Below are 23050 nucleotides of genomic sequence, written 5' to 3' on the forward strand. Positions count from 1 at the left end.
AATGAATGAAAATGAAAACAACAACCCAAAATCTCTGGGACACTGTAAAAGCAGTGCTAAGGGGGAAGTTCATAGCAATATAGGCACACCTCAAGAAACAAGAAAAAAATCAACTAAATAACCTAACTCTACATCTAAAGAAACTAGAAAATGAAGAAATGAAGAACCCCAGGGTCAGTATAAGGAAAGAAATCATAAAAATTAGGGCAGAGATAAATGCAAAAGAAACAAAAGAGACCATAGCAAAAATCAACAAAGCCAAAAGCTGGTTCTTTGAGAAGGTAAATAAAATTGACAAACCACTAGCCAGACTCATCAAGAAACAAAGGGAGAAGAACCAAATCAATAAAATTAGAAATGAAAATGGAGAGATCACAACTGACAACACAGAATACAAAGGATTATTAGAGAATATTATCAGCAATTATATGGCAATAAAATGAATAACCTGGAAGAAATGGACAAATTCCTAGAAAAGTACACCTTGCCAAAACTGAACCAGAAGAAATAGAAAATCTGAACAGACCCATCACAAGCACGGAAATAGAGGAAGTAATCAGAAAGCTTCCAGCAAACAAAAGCCCAGGTGCAGATGGCTTCACAGCTGAATTCTACCAAAAATTTAGTAAAGAGCTAACACCTATTCTACTCAAACTCTTCCAGAAAATTGCTGAGGAAGGAAAACTTCCAAACTCATGCTATGAGGCCACCATCACCCTAATCCCAAAACCTGGTAAAGATCCCACAAAAAAAGAAAACTACAGGCCAATATCACTGATGAACATAGATGCAAAAATCCTTAACAAAATTCTAGCAATCAGAATCCAACAACACATTAAAAAGATCATACATCATGACCAAGTGGGCTTTATCCCAGGAATGCAAGGATTCTTCAATATCCACAAATCAATCAACGTAATACACCACATTAATAAAGTGAAAAATAAAAATCATATGATTATCTCAATAGATGCAGAGTAAACCTTTGACAAAATATAACATCCATTTCTGATAAAAACCCTCCAGAAAGTGGGAATAGAAGGGACATACCTCAACATAATAAAAACTATATATGACAAACCCACAGCAAACATTATCCTCAATGGTGAAAAACTGAAAGCATTTCCCCTAAAGTCAGGAACAAGACAAGGGTGCCCACTCTCACCACGACTATTCAACATAGTTCTGGAAGTTTTGGCTACAGCAATCAGAGCAGAAAAAGACATAAAAGGAATACAAATTGGAAAAGAAGAAGTCAAAAGTTCACTGTTTGCTGATGACATGATCCTTTACACAGAAAACCCTAAAGACTCTAACAGAAAACTACTAGAGCTAATCAATGAATACAGTAAAGTTGCTGGATATAAAATCAACACACAGAAATCCCTTGCATTCCTATACACTAATAATGAGAAAATAGAAAGAGAAATTGTGAAAATGTGTATACTACCCAAAGTAATTTATACATTCAATGCAATCCCTATCAAGCTACCAACGATATTTTTCACAGAACTAGAACAAATAATCTCACAATTTGTATGGAAATACAAAAAACCTCGAACAGCCAAAGCAATCTTAAAGAAGAAGAATGGAACTGGAGGAATTAACCTGCCGGACTTCAGGCTCTACTACAAAGCCACAGTCATCAAGACACTATGGTACTGGCATAAAGACAGAAATATAGATCAATAGAACCAAAAAGAAAGCCCAGAGATAAATCCACGCACCTATGGACACCTTATCTTTAACAAAGGAGGCAAGACTATAAAATGGAGAAAAGACAGTCTCTTTAACAAGTGGTGCTGGGAAAACTGGTCAGTTCAGTTCAGTTCAGTTCAGTCACTCAGTCGTGTCTGACTCTCCGCGATCCCATGAATCACAGCACGCCAGGCTTCCCTGTCCATCACCAACTCTCGGAGTACACTCAAACTCATGTCCACAGAGTCGGTGATGCCATCCTGCCATCTCATTCTCTGTCGTCCCCTTCTCCTTCCGCCCCCAACCTTTCCCAGCATCAGAGTCTTTTCCAGTGAGTCAACTCGTCGCATGAGGTGGCCAAAGTATTGCAGTTTCAGCTTTAGCATCAGTCCTTCCAATGAACACCCAGGATTGATCTCCTTTAGAATGGACTGGTTGGATCTCCTTGCAGTATAAGGGACTCTCAAGAGTCTTCTCCAACACCACAGTTCAAAAGCATCGATTCTTCGGCGATCAGCTTTCTTCACAGTCCAACTCTCACATCCATGCATGACCACGGGAAAAACCATAGCCTTGACTCGACGGACCTTGGTTGGCAAAGTAATGTCTCTGCTTTTTAATATACTATCAAGGTTGGTCATAACTTTCCTTCCAAGGAGCAAGCGTCTTTTAATTTCATGGCTGCAATCAGCATCTGCAGTGATTTTGGAGCCCAAAGAAATAAAGTCTGACACTGTTTCCACTGTTTTTCCATCTATTTCACTTGTAAAAGAATGAAACTAGAACACCTCCTAACACCATACACCAAAATAAACTCAAAATGGATTAGAGAGCTAAATGTAAGACCAGATTCTATAAAACTCCTAGAGGAGAACGTAGGCAAAACACTCTCCGACATAAATCACAGCAGGATCCTCCAAGACCCACCTCCCAGAATATTGGAAGTAAAAACAAAAATAAACAAATGGGACCTAATTAAAATCCAAAGCTTCTGCACAGCAAAAGAAACTCTAAGCAAGGTGAAAAGACAGCCTTCAGAATGGGAGAAAATAAAAGCAAATGAAGCAACTGATAAAAGATTAATCTCCAAAATATACAAGCAGCTCCTGCAGCTCAATTCTAGAAAAATAAGTGACCCAATCAAAAAATGGGCCAAAGAACTAACAGACATTTCTCCAAAGAAGACATAAAGATGGCTAACAAACACATGAAAAAATGCTCAACATCCCTCAGAATCAGAGAAATGCAAATCAAAACCACCATGAGATACCATTTCACACCAGTCAGAATGGCTGCTCTCCAAAAGTCTACATGCAATAAATGCTGGAGAGGGTGTGGAGAAAAGGGAACCCTCTTACACTGTTGGTGGGAATGCAAACTAGTACAGCCACTATGGAGAACAGTGTGGAGATTCCTCAAAAAACTGGAAATAGAACTGCCATATGATCCAGCAATCGCACTCCTGGGCATACACACCGAGGAAACCAGAATTGAAAGAGACACATGTACTCCAGTGTTCATTGCAGCACTGTTTATAATAGCCAGGATATGGAAGCAACCTAGATGTCCATCTGCAGATGAATGGATAAGAAAGCTTTGGTACATATACACAATGGAGTATTTTTCAGCCATTAAAAAGAATGCATTTGAATCAGTTTTAATGAGGTGGATGAAATTGGAGCCAATTATACAGAGTGAAGTAAGCCAGAAAGAAAAACATCAATACAGTATACTAACGCATATATATGTGGAATTTAGAAAGATGATAACCTTAACCCTGTATACGAGACTACAAAAGAGACATAGGTATATAGAACAGTCTTTGGGACTCTGTGGGAGAGGGTGAAGGTGGGATGATTGGGGAGAACGACATCGTAGCATGTATATTATCATATGTGAAATGAATCACCAGTCCAAGTTTGACGCATGATAAAGGATGCTTGGGGCTGGTGCACAAGGATGACCTGGATGGAGTATATGGGGAAGAGGGAAGTGGGAGGTGGGTTCAAGAAAGGGAACACATGTACACCCGGGGCGGATTCGTGTCAATGTATGGAAAACCAACCGATATATTAATGTAAGGTAATTTGCCTCCAATAAAATAAATTAAAAAAAAAACAGGGAAAAAAATAAAAAACTGGAAATATTTAATATCATTTATAAAGCTCATAAATATCAGTAACTGATTTCTTACTATTTTTAAGTATTATAGCATTGTTTTTTGGATTATGGACTTCATTACTGATGAACATCTCACTGTTTTCAAATAGTTAACATTTTTAGTTTATATATTATTTATTTGTATCAGTGGCTTAAAATATCTCCTTAAGACTTTTTACTTGGGGGATTCATTTATGCATAACTTGGATCCCTGTGTTTATCATGTACATACATGGTGTACATATAAGCATACATATACATATATCTGCATATACATCACACTATACATAGATCACATATGCATATGTGAATAAAATAATAGTGATAGTGGTTCTAGAAATTGAATTGTATATGTAATGGTGTAGTAAATGATTCAAAGTGTTGCTGTTTAAGATTTTATTTGGATTCTGATTATATACCATATTTATTCATTGCCTATATAATCTGCAGCTAATATATGCTGTCATTTTGTTACTGCCATAAGTTAATACATTATCAACAATTTTGGGTTTATATATTTAATCTCTTATATTTGGTATATAGTATTACATAAAATAATCTATGCTGAAGCAGTAAAATGAGATCCTCTCTTGTTATACTGTACTTACTTTTTTAATTCAGACTTCAACACTTTCACTTATGGTTATTTTCCAGCAATTAATTATCTACTCTGATTTTATTGAAATTATTAAATATGCTTCAAAAATAGCTGATATATCTGTGGAAATATTTCTCACCACCATTCTGAATTTAGATGACACAAAATCTCCCTGGGAGTGTGTGTTAATAATATGCCTTTCAGTTCAGTGGCTCAGTCATGTCTGACTCTTTGCGACCCCATGAATCACAGCACGCCAGGCCTCCCTGTCCATCACCAACTCCTGGAGTTCACTCAAACTCATGTCCATCGAGGTGGCCAAAGTATTGGAGTTTCAGCTTTAGCATCAGTCCCTCCAATGAACACCCAGGATTGATCTCCTTTAGAATGAACTGGTTGGATATCCTTGCAGTCCAAGGGACACTCAAGAGTCTTCTCCAACACCACAGCTCAAAAGCAGCAATTCTTTGGCGATCAGCTTTCTTCACAGTCCAATTCTCACAATCATACATGACCACTGGAAAAACCACAGCCTTGACTAGACAGACCTTGGTTGGCAAAGTAATGTCTCTGCTGTTTAATGTACTATCTAGGTTGGTCATAACTTTCCTTCCAAGGAGTAAGCGTCTTTTAATTTCATGGCTGCAATCAGCATCTGAAGTGATTTTGGAGCCCAAAAAAATAAAGTCTGACACTGTTTCCACTGTTTCCCCATCTATTTCCCATGAAGTGATGGGACCAGATGCCATGATCTTTGTTTTCTGAATGTTGAGCTTCAAGCCAACCTTTTCACTCTCCTCTTTCACTTTCATCAAGAGGCTTTTTAGTTCTTCTTCACTCCCTGCCATAAGGGTGGTGTCATCTGCATATCTGACGTTATTGATATTTCTTCCGGCAATCTTGATTATCTTTAACTGATTTAGTCACTATAATGCTGATTATCTTATATGCTTTTTCCTTTACCAGTCATACCAAAGCAAAAAAAAAAAAAAAAAGTATACACATGACCTGCAAAGAAATGAATATACATGTGACTTGCAGTGTACATGCAGCTTCACTGAGCACCATATCACTGCCCTTTGGCCATGTGTATGGACATATATTTTCCTTTATCACCATATTCATTGTCATTTTGCAGTGACAAATAGTTTCAGAGAAACTTCTGTAGCCAGCCCAAACAAACATCTGGCTTGTATCATACCAAACTAGGAATCTTTGATTTTATGCTTGAGTATTCAATTTATTCTCTAAAACTAAGGCCTCTATTAGCTTGCCCAAGATTAACAGCAATCATTTACTCCCTTTCCTTAACTCAGCCATATTGCAATGCAGTTAGCAGCCTTTGTTTATATATATTATAGTTTACCTATTACACGTTATTAGATTTATTACGTATGGAATTTTATTGTCTTATTCTTGTCTGCAATTGTTTTCAGAATGTTCCAAAGATTTAGAATTATATATTGTTTTACTTTGAAGGTGTTGTTTTGCCAAAATCTTTCACTTTTGACTCAGGTTCAAAGGATTTGTTAACAAAATAAGCCACTCATACACAAATAAATATTACCAATATTTATTAGAGAATTATATACTTTACTTTCAATATACTAGCATTAAAAGAGAAATAGAAACAGCAGAGGATACATCACCAAAGTGAGTTTTGAACAATGTCTGATTCAAAAAACACAGGAAAGCACTGTGACACAGCACATCTGGAGCCCCCGTTGGGAAAAGGTCCCAGGCTCTGTGGGTGAGACTTTTATATTTGCAGTTGGTGTTCCTGCTTATAATCATTGGACACAGACTAATATCATCACCAATCTTTGAGCAGATCACAGCTCTGGTTTCATGCTAATGCTGTGTGTTTTGTCCTGTAAAACTTGGAATGTTGTTATGACTGGGGCTTCAGTGACCAGAGCCCACTCCAGGGGCCCAACAGTCTCAAGATTTACCCCCTACCTTATCTATGGTACCACAAGTCTTGCATTCACAACAGACAGTCATTCACAATCACTCACAGTTAGGGCAGTGTCCTGGTAGTTTAGAATTAAGGTCAGAGATCTGCTCTGCTTTGTCTCTGAAGCCTAAACAAGACTATATAATTTCTTTAAGGATGTCCAGCACACCTATTTACAGAATAGGAATTCTGACATGCCAATGGAATGAGGAGAGGGAGGAGAAAAAGCTACTTGGTTTAAGATCTTGGACAAGAATTCAGGTTTATTAGCTCTAACATTCAAATCCAGTGACCAATTACTAACTCTCGGGATAATTTAATCAAAAGTTTTATCTTTCAGAAAATATTCTGATACCTCTGATCAATGATTTTAATGTCTGAAATTCTAATAGACATTTTGGTCTCCAAGGTGTGCATTTCCCACTTTAAGGCTCCCCAAATTCCATTCTGTTATGTACACTTTAGCCCATAGGCCACATCTCCATTTCCAGAGAGATAGACCTGATTGTTAAGGGTAAGCCCATCCCTTTGCTAGTCAAGGAGCCTAGAATGAAGATAACTGAAGAATAGCATTACACTGAACAGGAAATTATTTCTAGATAATTATGTGTCCAGTTCAGGTCGCTGAGATACGAGAATTTTTCCATGGAGATCTTGGATTCTTTATTTTCTATTAAGAGATTGTTGCTGCAAGAGAAAGCTTTTTCTCTTGATAATGTCATGTTTATCTGAAAAGCTGCCATCATTTTACTGGTAGACTAAGACTGAGGATGCAAGGGAAGGTTGGGCAACAGAGCTGAGGGAGTTGAGGAAAAAAAGAATTGAAGCCTTGACTGACTGAACATCAGCAGCCATCCCTTTAACATGTAGAATTTTTCAGTTAAGTCTGTCAGTTAACTTTCTTTACTGTATGAGCCAGAGCAGTTTTCTGCTACATGCAACCCAAACCATACTATATTAAATGTAAATGCATGTTCTTTAAAACAGAAAATTGGAAATATTTTAATGTCTACATTTTCTTAAAAATTTATTCTCCATATATATTGTCAGAGGCCTAGTCTTGAGAGGACAAAAATATTTCATAATATATAAGTGTTTTGACTCTTTGTTGAACTGTAAGAAGCATTAAAGTGAAGCATGTTATTTAAAAAATGTTTTAAATCTTTCCTGGGGAAAAGAAAATGTCTAAATTATTAACTTGAAATTTTTCTAGTTCTAGTGTAAATACAGCCAATGTAACAAGAAGTTGCTGAACATTTTTTTAAAATCAGTCTAATTCCATATAATGTCTCTTGCCAGAAAACTTTTTATACTTTTAGGTATTATCTATCTTAGACACTATTTTATGAGAGCAAAATATTGTTTTTTTCAGGTTATAAATGTTAGCTCAAAGCAATTCTAACACTGTGGTGACTCTAAGCCCCAAGGCATAGTAGTTCCACTTACTTCATTTTAATGTTAATGCCCATTTCCTGGGCAACCTATGCCCTTAAGCAAAGGTGAAAGGAACAGCAGTATGAAATTGACTTTACAGCTAAGTGACAAAGGAGCTGAAACTCAAAGGAGAAAGACAGTTTTAAATCAAAAACTGAATGTTAAAAATTTTTAGTTGCAAGAAAAATTATATTTAGATAATGTCCATGGACAAATGTGTAAGGATATATTACATTTAAGAAATCTAATATTTTAAAATATAATATCTTAAATTTAATATCATATTTAAGGGCTTCCCTGGTGGTTCAGATGATAAAGAATCCACCTGCATTGTGGGAGACCTGAGTTTAATCTCTGGGCTGGGAAGATACCCTGGAGGAGGGCATGGTAACCCATTCCATTATTCTTGCCTGAAGAATCCCAATGGCTAGAGTCCATGGGGTCGCAAAGAGTCAGACACGACTGAGCGATTAAGCACAATGTCCACAGACAAACATAAAAGGATGATTATATATATATAATGTAAAAGTGAAAGTAGCTGGAACTCTCTAAGCCAGAATACTGGAGTGGGTAGCCTTCCCCTTCTCCAGGGGATCTTCCCAGCCCAAGGATTGAACCCAGGTCTCCTGCATTGTAAGCAGATTCTTTACCAGCTTTGCCACAAGGGAAGCCTTATATATATATGTAAACATTCCAAATCCCTAAAACCTTAGCTTTTCATTCAGTTCAGTGGCTCAGTTGTGTCTGACTCTTTGCAACCCCATGGACCGCAGCACGCCAGGCCTCCCTATCTATCACCAAGTCCCAGAGTTTACCCAAACTCATGTCCACAGGAATAGTTGTCCTCTGGTTTTGGAGTCTCAGTCCCCGTTTCCCCCTCCTGTAGCCCACAGGGTTTTATTATAGAATTGTGGACCCAGGCAGATAGACCCTTCACTTTTACAGCAGTTGAGGTTACTAGGACAACCTGATATGGCCCTGTCCATTTCTCAGACAGCTGGCTTTGACTCCCTTTTTCTTGCCAGGTCTTTACTAATACTTGGTCCCCCAGCTCTACTTGGGAATTTTTCAAGTCTTCCTGTGGTCTATGGAGGATCTTTTCCCTGTATCATCGGAATTTTTGTTGAAACTTTCCCAGATCAATTATATGTTTTAGGAGTGTATTGGCGTCCTTGTCAAAAAACAAATCAGGAGTTAAGAATGGACGTCCATACATCATTTCATAGGGGCTTCATAATAGTGGCTGTGTGGGGGCTGCTTGTACCTTCATGAGGGCTATGGGTAGCATATGGATCCACTTATTATGTGTTTTGTGACATAGTTTGGCCAGAGCCCTTTTAAGAGTCTGATTGACTCTACCTTTCCTGAGGCTTGAGGCTGCCAGGATGAGTGGAGGTGGTATTTGATTCCTAAGCATGCCACCAGGTTCTGGGATATTGTGGCTGTAAATGAGGGTCCATTTTTGCTCTGAAGTGATCAAGACAGCCCAAACCTAGGCACCATCTTCTTCAGCAGAGCTTTACAGACTTCTGTAGCTCTTTCTGTCCTAGTGGGGAATGCTTCAATTCATCCTGTGAATGTGTCAATAAAGACTAGCAAATAAGAAAACCCTTGGGTCTTTGGCATGGCTGGAAAATCCACCTGCCAGTCCTCTCCTGGGTATGATTCCTGGTGTTGGACAGGCTTAGAGGAGGTGGCAAGGTTTTGGTTTTTGGATTATTTCCTAGACAAGTATCACAATTCTGTGTGATCTAACAATCTTAGCCAACTGGGGATGGTAGAGAATAGGCTTGAGCAAGGTTTCCAGATTATCTCTTCCAAAATGGGTACCTTTATGTAAGGAGTTAGTAATTTTCCAAACCTGAGAGTCAGGGAGTATTATTTGGGCCTGATCAGTCTGAAACCACGCATGTGACCCAATTTCCCAGCCCCGCTCAGTATGTTGGGAATGTTCCTCTGGGGTATAATCTGGAGTCAGGGCTTCCTTGGGTAAAAGCAGGCATATAGCAGTGACAGGGGTAGCTTCCCTAGCAGCTCATTGGGCCTCCTCTTCTTGCCCCTTTGGTGACCCTTGCAGTGGATGACAGCTAATTTAGCAGGAAGTTTGACTGCCTCCAGGCGCCTGAGAAAGAGCTCTTTGTGTTTAATAGGAGAGCTTCAAGCACTGAGCATCCCTCTTTCCCTCCAAATTGGTGCATGGGCATGCAGGATAAAGGAAGCATATTTAGATTCCATATACACATTAATCCACTTTCCTTCCCCTAATTCCCAAGCTCTTGTCAGGGCAAAAAATTCAGCTTTCTGGGCTGAGGTGTCTGGGGGAAGAGTCCCACTTTCCCTAGTTTCTTCTAGACTCACTACAGCATATCCTGATTTCCTCTCTCCTTTTTCTACAAAACTACTGCCATCTATGTACTATTCTTCCTCTGGGTCAGATAAAGGTGCTCTGATAGTTCCGGGTGAGAAGAGTATAACTCGTCTATGATTTGCATGCATTGGTGATCTAAAGGGGAAGTAGGGGGATCTGGCGGTAAGGTGGCTGGATTTAAAGTCGGACAGACCCTCAACTTTATTTCTGGAGTGTCAAAGAGGAGAGCTTGGTATTGGGTGATCCTTCCCCCTGTCATTCATTTATCCCCTTTAGTTTCCAAGACTGTTTGCACCTGATAAGGCATATACACTGTGGTGGCTGACCCAGGGTCAGCTTAGATGCTTCTTTAACCATAAGAGCAGTGGCTGCTATGGCCCGGAGGCAAGTGGGCCACCCTCTGGACACCTCATCTAGTTGTTTCGAGAGGTAAGCCACAAGTTGTAATACAGGCCCCATCATTGCCTTAACATCCCAAGAGTAGTTCCTGTCCTTTCAGAAGCATAAAGCCTGAAAGGCTTTTCCAGGTTCGGGAGGAAAGCTGGGGCTGTAGTGATAGACTCTTTTAGGGCATTAAAGGCAACCTTGCAGGTCTTATCCCAGTCGAGTGGCTCTTTCTCTTTCCCTCTTAACTTTTCATATAGGGGTCAGGCCAGATTGCCATAATTAGGAATCCAGATCCTGCAAAACCCAGTCATTCCTAAATATCCCCTAAGCGGTTTTTTTGTTTGGGGGTACAGAGTGTTTAAGATGAGGGATTTCCTCTGGGGGTCAAACATTCTTTTTCCTTCCATAATTATAAATCCAAGGTATTTTACTTGGGTTAAGCTAATCTGAGATTTCTTGGGCAATACTCGATAACCCTTTTCATACAGGAAATTTAGAGTTTTAATTGTATCCATTTGAGAGCTGGTAAAATCTGGACTAGCTTTGAGCAAGTCATTCACATACTGTATTAGATTACTGTTTGTTAAAGTTAATTCCCTTAGTTCTCTCCCCAAGGAAATCCCAAATATATGAGGGCTGTCCCTGAACACTTGTGGTAGTAGAGTCCAGCAAAGTCGTATGGTCTCCCTTGTTCCCAGGTCCCACGACTCAAAGGCAAAGAGTTCTTGGGATATCAGGATGGAGAGGAATGCAAAAGAAAGCATCCTGAAGGTCCAAGACTGAGAAGTACTTAGCATTTCCTAGGACTTGGGATAGGAGGTTATATGGGTTTGGGACTATGGGGTAGATGGGAACCACGGCTTCATTAACAGCTCTTAGATCCTGGGTGAATTGATAAGATCCATCTGGTTCTTTAACAGGCGAGATTGGAGTATTGCAGGGAGACTCACAGGTGATTAGAACTCCACTATCTTGGTATTTGTTAACTAATGGCCTAAGACCCTCAAGAGCATCTGGTTTTAATGGATATTGCCTTTTCCAGGGGTAGGGAGCATTTGGCCTCAGAAGAATCTTCACTGGTGGAACTTTTATGACTAGACCTGGGCTCGAGACATCCCATGCCTGGGGATTGACCTCATCTAAGAAAGGGACGGATTCCACCTTTTCTACATCTGACGGCAAATATTCAGACACTAGGCAAAGGAAATTATTGACGTCTAGTTTTCCCCCAAGTCACTATGGTCTGGAGGTGGCAAAGAGTCTTTCCCCAGTAGGGGAGCAGGGCAACCAGGGACGTATAAGAAGGGGTGGGTTCCTTGTCAATCGCCCACCTTACAATGGAGGGGCTTAGTACAATTTCGGCTTTGGGGTTTTCCATTTACCCCCATAGCCATTTTAGTCAGGGACTCTAAATACCCTAATTGGAAAGGAATAACAGAGAAGGCAGCCCCCCATGTCTAAAAGAAAGTTCACATCCTTACCTTCTATTTGTAGAGTCACCCAGCAGTCGAGAGGAGAGTTCTGGATCTCACCATTTGCGGGGGTTTCTCTAGCCACTGGGCACCGTCCGTCCGGTCGCCCAGGACTAACACAGAGGGAGCAGGTGTAGGGATCTCCATAAGCCTTCCCTTAGGGCGATATGGACACTCCCTTTTCCAGTGCGCATCCTCTCTGCAGTAGGCACACTGGGTGCATCTCAGCCATGATGGACTTTTAAGATACTTTTTGCTTCCTTACTCTCCCCGGGACTCTGGCATAGTGGCAGGATGAATCAAGGCCAGAATTTTAGCCTGTTGTTGGGCCAAGGCCTGGGTCTGCCTCTTTATTCTCCCATCTTTTCGGGCTTCCTTTTGCTCCCTTTTTGCTTTTTCCTCCTGGTCCCTATTCAAAACCACCCTATTTGCCTCCTCACCAGATCAGAGATTGGGGTCTCTGGCCTTTTTCCTAGGTTTTGTAATTTCCTCCTTATGCCTGGGTGATGAAGGAATGGGCCAAAAAGACTCTTCCTTCCATACTTTTTAGGTCTGCCTGGGTAAAGATTTAAAGGCCTCTGTGAGTCTTCCAAAAAAAAGAGCTGGATTTTCATTCTCTCCCTGTGTAACCTCTTTTATCTTATTATAATTAATGACCTTTTGGACACCCCAGGTCATTCCCTGTAGGCAAGTAGTGAGGTGTCTTAAGGATTCCTTTTCTGCCCTTGTATTTGGATCCCAATCTGGCTCTATAGAGGGGATTGCCTCTTCCGCAGAGACCAGACTGACATCCATCTGCTTTCATCAGCCACTTTTCTAGCCTCAGCTAGGATTCTAGCTTTTTTTTCATTACAACACCAGGTGAGGTTATATCCATTATATCCCTCCAGGTGAGGAACAAGTTAAGGCTAATACTCTCAAATTCATCCCTAAATTTTGGGGGGTTCTCAGAATATGAACCTAACTGCTCCCTACATTTGGTAATGTCTTGCATAGAAAAAGGAACATGAACCCGCATAGTTAACCCCTCCCTATCTGGTGCCTCTCTTAGGGGGCAGATTTTGTCTGAGGATGACCTTTCCTTCTGTAGAGGACAAAGCTTACTTCTTGATCATAATCCCATGGGGAAAGGGACATATGGAGGAAGGGACACATGGAGGAAGAGCTGAGGTGATTGTAAGCGACTTCCCTTCAGATCCTATGACTTCTGGGCCTAGCCTTATGACTTCCAGGTGTGTCTGCATTTCCTTTCCTAGTGACCTCTCTGCCAAAGTGGAGGGGGTCAAGAGAAGGTCAAGGGGATCTTATGTTTCAGACCTTGCCAAAAGGACTTTGAAAGAGCATTTATCAAAGTCTTCAAGCTTATATTTTCTCTTTTTTTCAGAATCCTGGTAAAGGGCCATAAAGGTCTGGATATAGGGAACCTCCTTATATTTACCCTAGGATTTACAGTATAGACTGAGCTGTAAAATGGTGTTGAATCCAAGTGATCCAGACTGGGGTCATTTATCCCCTCCTCCCAGGGAGTAAGTAGGCCAGTATTGAGGTACTGAGTACAGTATTTGATAAGTTGTTTTTGTTTTTGTTTTTTTAGCCCTTCCAGTTGGTATCTCTCCCAATGGGCCAAAAGACAACCCAGCGGGGTGTCTAAAGGGAAGCTAGGCTTATTTTCCATTTTAACGGTGGTGTAGTTTATATCTTGTTCCCAGGGGACCAGTACTGGGGTGGATGCCCCTATATCTGACTCTAGAGAGATTGTAATTTGTCTCTTGGTCCCAAATTGCTTGATTGTATATGTGCCAAAGGAAATGTTCAGTAGTAAGCACAATCAATGAGGCTGAAGGACTGTCCTAAAAGGTGAATTAACCCCTAAGCATATGTCTAGGGTGTTAATTTTTACGCAGGACCAGGTGTGAGTATACTAAACCCTGTCAATCACTTCCACGTGGAAGCACTCAGCCAAATGCTCAATTAAATGGCCGAATTTATAGAAACAGGGCACCCGATGGAGGGATTCTAATGCCTGATTATCTCCCCAAGAACAGAAAGCACAACTGATGGGGAGCAGAGAGTGTAGCCTCTCAGAAAATCTCTTACAGAGACCCAGAACTTCCAGTCCAAGTATCGACAGACAGAGTGAATGGAAATACCTTGGGTCTTCAAAGAGAGAAAAAGAGGCCAGGTTGAGAGAGAAGGAGTGGGAAGAGACAAGAGGTCTAAGAGTCAGCGAGAGAGAAAATGGGGTAGACTTACAGACATCTCCTGCCACCTGCAAATACCCAGGCATTACAGGACTTTTCCCAAGGCCTCCAGAGAAGGGAGGACTGGAACTTGGCACTGCCAGAACCAAAATTTGAGTTCTCTGCCAAGAAGAGGTCTCCAGAGATCAGTCTCCAATCTTCAGGCCAGGCCCTTTGACCAGATTCCTGCATCCAGGACCGGGAAACAGGAAAAAATAGGATTGGATAGGTTGAAAAGAGGGGTGAGAAAAAAGGGGTCAACCAAATCTCTTGTTCCTTACCCAGTTGGGGCACCCTGGACAGAGACTAGGGAAAAACGGGTCCCAGTTGTGGCAGCTGAGTCAGATCATTGACAAACAAGCTGGTCTTGGAGTACCTCAAGCAGTCTGGATGTCAGCCCCAGTAAGTTGTTGTAGGAAGGGGGAGGGGCCCTCCAGGGCCCCAGGAGCAGGCTCTTGTCTAACACTCTGAAAAGAATTGTCCGAGGAGATATGTGCTGACAAAGCAAGAGACCTTATTAGGAGTAGGCACCTGGGCAGAGAACAGCAGGGTAAGGTAACCCAGGAGAACCGCTCTGCCATGTGGTTCCCAGCCTCAGGTTTTATGGTGATGGGATTAGTTTCCAGGTTATCTTTGGCCAATCATGCTGACTTGGAGTACTTCCTGGTGGCACAAGCATCACTCAGCCAAGATGGATGCTAGCGAGAGGGATTCTGGGAGGTGGACAGACATGCAGTATCTCCTTTTGACCCTTCCCAAACTCTTCCGGTTGGTGGTGGCTTGTTAGTTCTGTATTCCTTACCAGGACCTCCTGTTGTAAAACAACTCATGCAAATAGTTACTAGAGAGCCTGGTGAGGGTGGGCGGTTTCAGTCAGTGTGCTTTCCCTAACATTTCTACTGATAGTAATGAGTTATGCCGCATAGAAATCATGATTTATGACCGTAAGATTATTGATTTAAACTTAGTACCTGAGTTTGATAAAAAATTGTTTAAAAACAAAATACATTGTCTTTTGCAGAAAGAAAGAAAGAAAGGCAATGCCAAAGAATGCTCAAACTACCGCACAATTGCACTCATCTCACACGCTAGTAAAGTCATGCTTAAAATTCTTCAAGCCAGGCTTCAGCAATACGTGAACCGTGAACTTCCAGATGTTCAAGCAGGTTTTAGAAAAGGCAGAGGCACCAGAGATCAAATTGCCAACATCTGCTGGATCATGGAGAAAGCAAGAGAGTTCCAGAAAAACATCTATTTCTGCTTCGTTGACTATGCCAGAGCTTTTGACTGTGTGGATCACAATAAACTGTGGAAAATTATGAAAGAGATGGGAATACCAGACCACCCGACCTGCCTCTTCACAAACCTGTATGCGGTCAGGAAGCAACAGTCAGAACTGGACATGGAACAACAGACTGGTTCCAAATATAAAAAGGAGTGCGTCAAGGTTGTATATTGTCACCCCGCTTATTTAACTTATATGCAGAGTACATTATGAGGAACGCTGGGCTGGAAGAAGCACAAGCTGGAATCAAGATTGCCAGGGGAAATATCAATAACCTCAGATATGCAGATGACACCACTCTTATGGCAGAAAGTGAAGAGGAACTCAAAAGCCTCTTGATGAAAGCGAAAGAGGAGAGTGAAAAGGTTGGCTTGAAGCTCAACTTTCAGAAAACAAAGATAATGGCATCTGGTACCATCACTTCATGGGAAATAGATGGAGAAACAGTGGAAGCAGGGTCAGACTTTATTTTTTTGGGCTCCAAAATCACTGAGGATGCCATGAAATTAAAAGACGCTTACTCCTTGGAAGGAAAGTTATGACCAACCTAGACAGCATATTAAAAAGCAGAGACATTACTTTGCCAACAAAGGTCCATCTAGTCAAGGCTATGGTTTTTCCCGTGGTCATGTATAGATGTGAGAGTTGGACTGTGAAGAAAGCTGATCGCCGAAGAATTGATGCTTTTGAACTGTGGTGTTGGAGAAGACTCTTGAGCGACCCTTGAAGAGATCCAACCAGTCCATTCCAGAGGAGATCAATCCTGGGTGTTCATTGGAAGGACTGATGCTAAAGCTGAAACTCCAATACTTTGGCCACCTCATGAGATGAGTTGACTCACTGGAAAAGACTCTGATGCTGGGAGGGATTGGGGGTGGGAGGAGACGCGGACGACAGAGAATGAGATGGCTGGATGGCATCACCAGATCGATGGACATGAGTTTGAGTGAACTCCGGGAGTTGGTGATGGACAGGGAGGCCTGGTGTGCTGTGATTCATGGGGTCGTAAAGAATCGGACACGACTGAGGAACTGAACTGAACTGAACACATTATGCGTCACGTTAAAATTATATTGCAACTCAGAAAATAGATTCATCTTATTTTCCTATATATTTAAAGTGCAGAATAAGGAATAGTATACCATTTAATATACAGAAAACGACTCCTGTTTAAGTAAAAGAATTAAACATTTGCTTCTCTTTTAAGTAAAAAATAAAAATATATATATATATATATAGAGAGAGAGAGAGGGAGGGAGGATTATCATATTTGTGTATTGTAAATTTTAATGCACAATTTATTTTTTTCATCTAAAATTATATAAACATTACAGATCTTCAAGTCACTCACAGCTTCATGAAAATTCAGATAAATAATTATCAGTATCCTTCATGGCAAATTGCAAGATTTCACTTTTTTACATGGTAAGTGATATTCTATTATATACATATACTGCATAATCTTTTAGTCATCCATCCATTTTTAACACATTGTTTAATGTTTTTCACATATTTTACATCTGTTTTATGTATCCTTTAACTGCTTATTATTAATATAGATGATTTTACTACTTTTTCCCTTTAAACCTTCCTGCTAGCTTTTACATGGTTGATTTACAACCTTTAGTGCATCTTTGCCATTTAGATTGTCCCTTTTGTCATTTTCATATTTCTAGTCATGGCCTTTTCTGCTTAGAGAATTCCTTTTATCATTTCCTCTAAAGCTGGTATTGTCATGCTTGATTTTTTTTAGTTTTCACTTGTCTGTAAAAGTTTGTTTTCTAATTCAAATTGGAATGAAAGCTTCGCTGGGTAGCATGTTCTTGGTTGTAGGTTTTTCCTTCCTTTCTTCACTTTAAATATATGATACCACTCCCTTCTGTAGAATTTCTCCTGCAAAGTCAACCTATGGGAGTTCCCCTGTATGCTTTTCCTTTGCCACTTTTGAGTACTCTTTTTAATTTTTGCGATTTTTAACTATAGTGTGAACCTGTTTGGGTTGATTTGGTTTAGGACTCTGTTTTCTGGAACTAGGTGTCTGTTTCCTTTCCCAATTTAGGAAAGTTTTCAGTTATTATAGCTTCAAATAAGTTCTAAGACCCATAGAATGGCACTGATAGTACAGTAATTCCCCTATACATGAATGAGTTCTGTTCCAATTTAAGTACAGCAAAGTTATCCTGGGTACCCAACTAATCCAATCAGCTATATAGTACTATGCTATAGTAGGTTTATAATACTTTTCACACAAATAATACATTTAAAAACATGTAAAATAAAACATTCTTACAGTACACTATCTTGTAGTACAATAGAGGGCATACAGGGCCTGGCATCAAGTGAACAGGTAAGAAGAGTTACTGACTGGAAGGGAGAGAGGAGGTGGGAGATTGTAAAGCTGAAGGATAATCATCTATAGGAGACAGAGGACAAGCTGCAATTTCATTCACACCTGACATTGATACAATGCACATTCACATCTTTGAAAGTTTGCAACTTGAAGGTTCATACGTAGGAGGCGAACTGCACACGCCACATTGTCTCAGAGAGGTTTTTGGATGTGTGAGAATTTGCAAGTGTCCTTGAAGAGCTGAGTCCCCATTTCCTGCTGCCTTCCAGTTCTCGCATACATGACCACAGGTGACCTTCAAAGCCAAGTATTCTAGGGGTGCATCCTTTCGGTCCATGACCCTTGGGCTGGGGAGCCCAAAATGGGGATTGGCTCATTTGCTTCTCGATGAGAACTTCTGGAATTGTATCTTCCCATTTCTGTGTCACCTAGCTGGTGACGTGGATCTTGAATATACCAGATCTCTGCTCCTCCTCCCTGTTTCATTGTAGTTCCTTTTTTAGTTATGGAAAATCTTTTCTATTAGTCTTCATGTTGTTCTCATAGTTGCTCTATCAGTTCAGTTCAGTTCAGTCGCTCAGTCGTGTCCGACTCTCCGCGACCCCATGAATCACAGCACGCCAGGCCTCCCTGTCCATCACCAAATCCCGGAGTTCACTCAAACTCATGTCCACAGAGTCGATGATGCCATCCAGCCATCTCACTCTCGGCCGTCCCCTTCTCCTCCCGCCCCCAACCTTTCCTAGCATCAGAGTCTTTTCCAGTGAGTCAACTCGTCGCATGAGGTGGCCAAAGTATTGCAGCTTCAGCTTTAGCATCAGTCCTTCCAATGAACACCCAGGATTCATCTCCCTTAGAATGGACTGGTTGGATCTCCTGGCGGTACAAGGGACTCTCAAGAGTCCTCTCCAACACCACAGTTCAAAAGCATCAATTCTTCGGCGATCAGCTTTCTTCACAGTCCATTACTGTAATTTTAGAGTGCCCATGGGAGCAGAAGGTGAGCTTAGGTTCTTCCCATTTTGCTAGCTTGGCCACATTTAATCTTAAATAATTTGCTATAAACTATCTTTGGCCATCTAATATATAAGTGATTAGAGAATGTAAAGTCAAGTGGGCCTTAAAAGCAACACTACGAACAAAGCTAGTGGAGGTGATAGAATTCCAGTTGAGCTATTTCAAATCTTGAAAGATGATGCTGTGAAAGTGCTGCACTCAATATGCCAGCAAATTTGGAAAACTCAGCAGTGGCCACAGAACTGGAAAATGTGAGTCTTCATTCCAATCCCAAAGAAAGGCAATGCCAAAGAATGCTCAAACTACCACACAATTGCACTCATCTCACACGCTAGTAAAGTCATGCTCAAAATTCTCCAAATAAGGCTTCAGCAATATGTGAACCGTGAACTCCAAGATGTTCAAGCAGGTTTTAGAAAAGGCAGAGGCACCAGAGATCAAATTGCCAACATCCGCTGGATCATGGAGAAAGCAAGAGAGTTCCAGAAGCGCATCTATTTCTGCTTCATTGACTATGCCAAAGCCTTTGACTGTGTGGATCACAATAAACTGTGGAACATTCTGAAAGAGATGGGAATACCAGACCACCTGACCTGCCTCTTGAGAAACCTGTATGCACGTCAGGAAGCAACAGTCAGAACTGTACATGGAACAACAGACTGGTTCCAAATAGGAAAAGGAGTACGTCAAGGTTGTATATTGTCACCCAGCTTATTTAACTTCTATGCAGAGTACATCATGAGGAATGCTGGGCTAGAAGAAGCACAAGCTGGAATCAAGATTGCTGGGAGAAATATCAATAACCTCAGATATGCAGATGACACCATTCTTATGGCAGAAAATGAAGAGGAACTCAAAAGTCTCTTGATGAAAGTGAAAGAGGAGAGTGAAAAGGTTGGCTTGAAGCTCAACTTTCAGAAAACAAAGATAATGACATCTGGTCCCATCACTCCATGGGAAATAGATGGGAAAACAGTGGAAACAGTGTCAGACTTTATTTTTTGGGGCTCCAAAATCACTGCGGATGCTGATTGCAGCCATGAAATTAAAAGACACTTACTCCTTGGAAGGAAAGTTACGACCAACCTAGATAGCATAGTAAGAAGCAGAGACATTACTTTGCCAACCAAGGTCTGTCTAGTCAAGGCTGTGGGTTTTCCAGTGGTCATGTATGGATGTGAGAGTTGGACTGTGAAGAAAGCTGATCACCAAAGAATTGATGTTTTTGAACTGTGTTGCTGGAGAAGACTCTTGAGAGTCCCTTGGACTGCAAGGAGATCCAACCAGTCCATTCTAAAGGAGATCAATCCTGGGTGTTCATTGGAAGGACTGAAGCTAAAGCTGAAATCCAATACTTTGGCCACCTCATGCGACGAGTTGACTCACTGGAAAAGACTCTGATGCTGGGAACGATTGGGGGCAGGAAGAGAACGGAACGACAGAGAATGAGTTGGCTGGATGGCATCACCGACTCGATGGACATGAGTTTGAGTGAACTCCAGGAGTTGGTGATGGACAGGGAGGCCTGGTGTGCTGTGATTCATGGGGTTGCAAAGAGTTGGACACGACTGAGTGACTGAACTCAACTGAACTGAGAGAACCAAAAGAAGGCAGCTGGAGGGAAATCTACTTGCTTGTACCCAAATAGCTGCATGAAAGCCATGAGAAGTTGTATCTTTTTTTCTGTAACATATATCCAGTCAGTGAGCACTCCCACTGGGCACAAGATCCAGGTATAAGAATAATTAAGGCAGCCCAGCACTTCTGATGCAAGCATGGACCCCCATGGGCAGTCGTGTTCTGAGGATGATACTGTGCTTCCTGCCCCACCTACTGTAAGCTTTACTATTGTCCAGTCTGTCATTTAAAGGTATTTAAAGCCTTTATGATTCTCCCATTCAGTCAACACAGAAACTCATTTTCTTTTGTCCGATTTACTGTGGTATTTTTAGGAATGGTCTCCCTTATCTGTGTTGATGGATTTCAGTTATACCTTAATTATTACTAAGATTATGTCCATGACTGTACTTGAATGTGCCTGAGTTTGCCTTGAATGTGCCTAATCTTGTATGATTATTACTAAGATTTAATGCTATTTTGAAAATGTATTATTCTTATTATACCTTACCATTTAATCTTATATAATTTTATATTTAAGTACAGCCCCCAGTTCTCCCCATTCTGAGATTTAAACACTCTGCCTCTTTTTCACTCCGTATGACCATCTCTCTCAATCACATTATCTTTCCCACCTCGCCCCTTTTCCTTAGTTCTGTTTCTCTCTTTCCCCTTATTTTTTCTTAGGTAAGCTCTTGTAGAATTAGATAGTTTGTGAAATCTTTGATGATCTTTCTAACGAAGTGTCATTTTCTTTAAAAAGTATATATATTAATGCATATATATGGAATTTAGAAAGATGGGAACAATGACACTGTATGCGAGACAGCAAAAGAGACACAGATATAAAGAACAGTCTTTGGACTCTGTGGGAGAAGGTGAGGGTGGGATGATTTGAGAGCATAGCATTGAAACATGTATATTATCATATGTGAAACGAATCACCAGTCCAGGTTCGATGCATGAGACAGGGTGCTCATGGCTGGTACACTGGGATGACCTAGAGGGATGGGATGGGGAGAGAGTTGGGAGGGGATGCAGGATGGGGAACACATGTACACCTATGGCTGATTCATGTCGATGTATGGCAAAAACAACAATATTTATTGTAATTAGCCTCCAATTAAAATAATTTTTTTCAAAAAGTATATATCCATTATATGGCCAAACCACTAGTTCTTAGGTATTTAACCAAGAAATTTGAAAGTGTATGTCCATACACAAACTCATATAAATTTTCATAATACCTGTTTTCTATCAGAAAGTAGGAATGCCTTACATGTTTATTGCTATGTGAATGAATAAACAAACTGTTATATATCCATTCCACAGGATACTACTCAGCAATAAAAAACAATGAAATATTGATACAGACTATGACATGGGACATGGATGATTCTCAAAATCATTATGCTGAAGGAAATAGGTAAGACACTCATTCTGTTTACATAATTCCTAGAATATAAAAACTAGTGTGACAGAAATAAGGTCAGTTTTCTGTGGGAATAGTGTGAGGATCAGGGTAGGCAGGAGGGATTAAAATGGAACAAGGACATATTTGAGCATGGGGCATATGCTAATAAGCCATGATATAATTATATATACATGAAGCCATCATCACAGTCAAGAGTATATACTTTAAACACAGATTATATCGCTGAACCTATAAAGAAAGAAATCTCTAGTTATAGTAGATTCAAAACAAATTCTTAAAGAAATAGGATGAATTTTGCGTAACTGCATTGATACTGTAGCACTAGCTCACTGTAATCAAATGAAAAGAGTAAAGAAGAGCATTAGAACACAGAAAAAAGAAAAGTGGGAGATTACAGGACAAATGTGAGCTGTATGAGAAAGAAACATGGTTTTTGAAGTGGGTTTGAAATGACTTTTTATTAAAAATATAAGAACATAGTCTACATTTTCATATGACCTTCAGTATTCTTTGAAAATCTTGCAGAGGAAAATTAAAAAGAGTTCTTTATAACATAATGACTTTTTTAATGAAAATGTGTTTGCTCATGATTAAAATTCTTTATAGTTTTTTTCTACTTCATTGATTTTTCTCCTTGCTAACTGCTATCAATTCATTTTGGTCTATAGTTAAAACTTTATCAAATGGTAGTGGCAAAGCAATTTAATAAAAAAAAATTAGTACCAACTTTAAAAAATGAGTTACATTTTTATAAGTGTAAAGTATGAAATTACTTGTGTCTGAAAATAATTTAATAGAAGTAGATTAGAAAAGAAGTCATTAATACATGCCAAATACTTGATTTTGTTGCCTATGGAACACTGCACTCTACAGAGGTGATTCATTAGAAATACTGTGTCATTTAATATATTCTTTAATATGTTAAACCTGATTCAAAATAAGATCTTCAAATCATAAAAAAAAAAAAAAGTTTTTAAGATTATTTCCTGTTGAAGTGAAATAAGTACAGAGAAATTTTATAGAAAATAAAAT

The sequence above is a fragment of the Moschus berezovskii genome, chromosome 5, assembly GCF_049115385.1.
Source record: "Moschus berezovskii isolate FMDL1 chromosome 5, NW_MosBer_1.0, whole genome shotgun sequence".
Classification (NCBI taxonomy): domain Eukaryota; kingdom Metazoa; phylum Chordata; class Mammalia; order Artiodactyla; family Moschidae; genus Moschus; species Moschus berezovskii.